We start from the raw sequence: 6,547 nt of genomic DNA on the forward strand, positions 1-6,547 counted from the left end.
GGAAAATGAGTGGTGAACATTCTGACCAAGCAGGGGTAGTCGAAGAAAATATCATAGATATATTATGTCCCTGGTCTCAAACATAATTTAATAAATGTTGGTGAATTGACGCATAAAGGATACAAAGTTATTTTTCAAGGAAAATAATGTGTTATATATGACAAGACCCCAAGAAAGAAGCCGATAGCAAAGGTGCAGATGATGAGGAACAAAATCTTTCCTCTAATTATGAATTGCAACGATCAAGTCAATTCGTTTACAGTTGCATGTTCTAATGATTATTGGTTATGAAACTTTTGGTTTGGACATTTGTACTTCTCCGGTTTAATATTGTTGCAACATAAACAAATGGTTAGAGGGTTACCTCCCATCAAACAACCTGCTAGTACTTGTGAGTGTTGCATCTTGGGAAAGCAACACTGTGAAATTTTTCCAAAGGGAGTTGTATACAGAGAAAAGCTACCTCTTGAGCTAGTGAATACAGACCTGTGTGGACCTATGAGGGCACAGTGGATTGGTGGAAGTTATTACTTCCTTACTGTCATTGATGATTATAGTAGAAGGAGTTGGGTTTACTTCCTAAAAGAAGAAGTCTGAAAATTTTTCAAAGTTCAAAGAATTCAAAGCCTTAGATGAGAACCAAAGTGATCGCCATATCAAGGTATTGAGGTCAGATCGTGGTGGAGAATATGATTCGAAGACATTCCATGATTACTGCAAATAACATGGAATCATAAAGCAATTTACAACTAGATACACACCACAGAAGAATGGTGTCGCAGAGAGAAAGAACATGACAATTATGAACATGGGAAAGAGCAGGTTGAAAGGAAGAAACTTGTCTAATGAGTATTGAGCAGAAGAATTTGCATGTACTGTTTATGTGATAAAGATATCTCCTAGAAAGAGCGTGATGAACATAGTACCAGAAGAAGCATGGGCATGTATGCCATGCAACGTATCTCATCTCAGAGTGTTTGAATGTGTAGCTTATGCACATGTGCCTAAGGAGATAAGAGGAAAGTTAGATGGTAAGAGTGAAAAATTCATATTTATTGGTTATAGTGAGAAGTTAAAATCTCACAAATTGTATAACCCTGTCGCCAAGAAGACCATAATCAGTAGAGATGTTGTGTTCAAATAACAAGAGCCATAGAATGGGAGTATAGACAAAAATGTTGATTCACAAGTGCTACTAATGGAATAAGATGATGTAGCAGAAAATGAGCAACAAGAATCACAGGTGAAGACACCAAATAGAGTCACACGAGCAAGGACTCCAAGATTTTCTGAGAAACATGGATCCTAAAGTAGATCAACAGATTAGAATTCTCCTAGCATCCAATAAGGTGATGAATCAAGTAATGGTAAGAGAAAGATGAGAAGTCTGAAAGATATTTATGATGATTTGGATGTTATTTAAAACTTTTGCATTGTTGTCATTCTAACCTCTTTGTTTGAAGAAGAAATTAGAAATGAAAATTGGGTGCAAACCATAGATGAAGAAATTGAAGCTATTGAAAAGAATGATACATGGGTTTTGGTTGATTTTCCAAAGGAAAAAAACCTCATTGGTGTAAAATGGGTGTACAAGGCAAAGTTGAATGAGAAAAGAGAAATTGACAGATTTAAAATGAGACTTGTAGCAAAAGGATTCTCACAACAACAAGGAATAGACTTTGGAGAAACGTTTGCTCTGATAGCCAGATTGGATACTGTAAGAACAATTCTAGCCACAAAAACTTAGAACAAACGGAAAGTATATCAAATGGATGTGAAATCAACCTTCTTGAATGGAAATCTAGAAGAAGAAATTTATGTGAAGCAACCTCAAGGTTATGAAGTTGAAGGTGAAGACGACAAATTTTACAGGTTGGAGACACCGCTCTAACTCAAGCAAGAAACTAGAGCTTTGTATAGCATAATTGATAGCTACATGATCAAGAATGGATTTTGCAAAAGCAACATTGAGCCTACCTTGTACACAAAGTTAAATAAGCATGGAAAAACTTTGATTTTCTTTGTATGTGGATTACATGATTTATACAAGTGATTTTGAATTAGATGAATTTAAAGCATCCATGAAGAAAGAATTTTAGATGATAGATCTCAGACTTATGAAATATTTTCTTGGCATAGAAGTTGAGCAATCTGAAAAATGAATTTTCATTTGTCAAAATAAATATGCCAAAGATTTGTTGAAAATATTTAGGATGGAAAATTGTAAACCTTCCCTAGACTAGTTGCACATGTACAAAGTTAAGTAAGGATGGTGAAGTATCAGATGTCAATCCAACTCTATTCAAAAGATTGGTTGACAGTGTCTTGTACCTCACAACTACAAGAACGGATATTATGCAAGGAGTGAGTTTGATTTCCATATGTAAGGAGACTCCAAAAGACACACATTGGAGAGAAGGAAAAGGAATTATGAGATATATAGCAGAACTAGAGATTGTGGCATAATGTATGCAAGAACAGAGAAGAAGGATTTGATTAGATATATAGATAGCGATTTTGCAGGCAGTTTGGATGATAGGAAGAGCACTTCTGGTTATGTGTTCCATATTGGTTAAGGTGTGATTTCATGAGCATCTAAGAAGAAGCCTATTGTGACACTTCCATCAACAAAAGCAGAATATGTAGTAGCGCCACCAACAACATGTCAAGTAGTATGTTAAGAAGAGTACTGGATGGGCTCAAGCAGAAACAACAAGGATCAACAATAATATATTGTAACAACACCTCAACAATTACACTATCCAAGAATAGTGTGTTTTATCAAAAGAGCAAGCATATTGATACTAGATATCACTTTATTAGAGAATCTGTGAGCAATGAAGAAGTCCACTTGAAGCCTTTTAAATCGAGTGATATGTGTTTGAGTTTCACAAAAGAAACTTGGTTGTTGTAAGCTTAGCTGAGACATAGACCAACATACATGTTTGAGTTATGATGAGTTATGTTTTAATTTAGCGGTCGTAATTAAGGGGGAGTGTTAAAATAGCTAATTACTCCCATATGAAGAGTTGACTAAAATTAGAGAGTGAGTTAACTTTCAGTCAAGTTGAGTCAAGTCGAGTTAAGTCATATTTTGACTAAATTCGAATTTAGTGTGTGGTTATATGTTAAGTTATTTTAGGCGAGTCGCTAGTTAGAAAAAATATAAAATACCCCTCACCGAGTGCATTGTAATCATCAAATTTTTGTATGATCAATTTAAAAACCACGACTTATATTACTGTGTGTGAATTATTTTTGTTATTTTGTACTTTTCCAACACAAAACTCTTCAGCAAACAAACCTCTCCAAATTTTTTCCAAAACAAAACCAAACCAAATCATATTCTTAAAATCCCACCCACCAAATTTCATATTCTTGAAACCCCACCCATAAAGATTCTCTGTTAAATTAAACAAAGATTCTCTGTTAGCCAGGTGTATCCCTTGTTTTTTTTCCCTGTCCACATAAAATGGTGTTAACAACATTGTTGTTATTAAGTACGGTTGAAACTTCTCAACGATTCAACTTCTCATATGGGATATTTAACATGTTAAGCTGGATCTGTTTCTTCAACTTGTCCTGATGATGAACCACACTGGTTGGTTCGAAACGCGTCGACAAATGGTATTTCATGTGATTTTCGCCGAAAAATCTCTCACAAACTTAACAATAGTTACCAAATTTGGCCGAATCGAGCTAAAAAATTCGAAAATTGGCCAATTGGATTCGATTCGATAATTAATACGATTCGACATGGTTGAAATGTTTTGACAAGTCACGTTCCATTTGACCCTAGGGTCGGAGAGACATCTTTCCGGTCTATTCAACAAATCCAATTATATAGGAACAGATTGACGATTTCAAATGGCAACAAAATTGATAATCTAACTGGTATTAACGATGATGAAGACAACTAGATAACATGAACGAAAAACGTTTGCAGCGTGTTGCAATCCTAGCGGCAAACACATATTAATCGTCCACGGTGCACAAATCATTTTATTCGATTGAAGAGTATTTTGACAACGTCCTTTCCTTTCCTTATTGCCATTAGGCTTTTAGATTTTTCATTTTTTAAAGTTTAGTGAGTTTACAGGGGACCCTCACATGCATAGTTAATTTATATGAGCTTATGCAAAATATATATATATATATATATATTTTTTTTTTTTTTTATAATATTAAAATAAATTTATTAATATATATGAACATATTTTTATTTTTATCTCATTGTTAAGATAAATTTATTATCCATAAAAAAAATTCAAATATTTCATATTAAAAAATCGCCCTGTGCATTTGTTAATTTGAGAGAATCTCACTCGTTAATCTGAGAGAATCAATGGTGTGGAAATATAGGTAGGCTTTATTTGAGGAAGAAGTTACTAAGTTACTTTAAAAAAAATATAAGTAGGCTTTATTTGAGGAAGAAGTTACTAAGTTACTTTAAAAAAAAATATAAGTAGGCTTTATTTGAGGAAGAAGTTACTCATTTACCTAAAAGAGATACAACTCTATATTTTGGTTTAGAATTATATAATAATAAATATAGAAATAATAATTATGTACAATTAACATTAACAATGGTTTCAAGTTACATATTAAAGCGAGAAAAAAGTCTAGCCAAGGGCAATGAACTTAAAAGAGAGCTAAACTTTCTAATATTTTGAAAAAAAAACTTTTTTTGTAATTATAAAATGTATGCTCCCAGATTTTTTCCCTATGGAGTAGAAACAGTCAACTTTTTTTGATTGGATGTATGCTTGCAAATTTTTTCCATATAGGATATAAACTGTAACCCTTTTTTTTTTATCAGAATAAAATCGAATCAATTGGAACTCAAACTTGATAACTATGATGTTACGACACTTTCGAAAACGATAAAATCGCAGCTCTAAATAGAGTGATCAACTTGTAGTTTTTCAATTTGTTAGACATTGATTTTGTTTTTCATTTTGTTAGACATAAAATTTCTATAAAATTCATGCCGTTACCCTAAGGTCACAACGATTGGCGGAGTATGACTAGGGCGACCTTTCTGGAGCATAGCATTTTAACTATAAATTGCATTTCCACGCTCATGTTTTCTATTCAGAGATCGCATAATATCTGAAATCCCAGATTGCAATTACCATATAATACACGTTTCGTTGCACTAAGTAACTTTCTCCAGATAATTTACAGCGTAAATGGGGCTTTGTCCAGACACACAGAATATCCGCAGATTGTTTGAGATGTTGGATGAAAATGGGGACGGGAAGGTGACTGTACCTGAAATTAATTGCTACTTGAAAAGACTGGGAATGGACATCTCGGAAGAAGAGTTGAAATACGTGGTTGCACCAATATCTGAGAGCGAAGATGGAAGCTTGACATTCGACGGATTCGTTAGGGTGTGTGAGTCTATTCTTGAAGATAAATTAAACGACGGTGATGGGGGCGATGGTTTGAGGGAGGCTTTTAAGGTCTACGATATGAATAATGATGGATTCATTTCTCCCACGGAGCTTCAACAGGTGCTATCTAATTTGGGGTTGACGGAGGGTGAAGAGTTCGCCAATTGCCAGAAGATGATAAACTCATATGATTCCGACGGCAACGGTCTCTTAGACTTCTCTGAATTTAAAAATATGATGACCTCTAAAACACCTGCGCGGCCTTCTGATCATCACGAGTCCTCCCCTCCATAGAAAATCATATCGTTTGTATTTGGCATTACACTACTCGCGGTAATATAAATTAAATAAACTCAGTGATTGATAAATGTTAATAGCATCCATTTATAATTGGCATATCAATTAAATTCAATGATTGATAATAGCATCTATTTATAATAATTATTAAAATATTTATATGCTTCAAATCAAGTATTGATTAATGTTATTTCTCTTAAAAAAATGTCAAAGCAATGTGATGAAAAAAACTTTGAATTCAGAAAATATAAAATTAAAATAATTATAATTATTTTAGGTTATTATTATTATTATTTATAAAATAATTAATATGAAGGTGAATTATATATATTAAAAAATATGTAATAATATTTTTAACCATTTTATTATAATTCTTTTAAAATTATAAATAGGTTTTGTTATAATAATATAGGTTTATATCATCACTTACGAATATTATATACCAAATTTTTTGAGTCATTTTATATGCTATTTTTTAATTAATTAGTTTTATTAGATAAATACAAATACAAATGACATTATTGTTTTGGAAATAAATCCTAAGCTTTCATTAATATATATTATTAAGAATATCTCACAATATTTAGTGGAGATTGAATCCCTACCATTCATCTAATAATTATTGATAATAAAATTAAAATTCTAGAGGTCTTATTTCAAAATGTTTATAGATGCAACATACTCACACATGTTAGTGTATTATTGCCTCAAGGTTTAGCTCAGTTGGTCAAGTCCATGTTGTTAAAGAACTGCCATTGAGAGGTCTCAAGTCCAATTTCTTCGACACTTTCTAAGTTAAGCTCTATGGTTGAGCTATGGGGAACCACATTTACATTTAAAATGTACACACA

At 32.7% G+C, this 6,547-nt stretch overlaps 1 pseudogene; it reads left to right on the top strand.

Annotated features, from left to right (window-relative positions):
- The first annotated feature begins 5,192 nt into the window (after positions 1-5,192).
- Positions 5,193-5,693, top strand: LOC149180257 (calmodulin-like protein 2 pseudogene; annotated as a pseudogene).
- The last annotated feature ends 854 nt before the right edge of the window (positions 5,694-6,547 follow it).

This window comes from Pinus tabuliformis, chromosome 3_2 (assembly GCF_031772625.1).
Source record: "Pinus tabuliformis cultivar Carrire ecotype Pingquan chromosome 3_2, CPIR1, whole genome shotgun sequence".
Lineage (NCBI taxonomy): Eukaryota > Viridiplantae > Streptophyta > Pinopsida > Pinales > Pinaceae > Pinus > Pinus tabuliformis.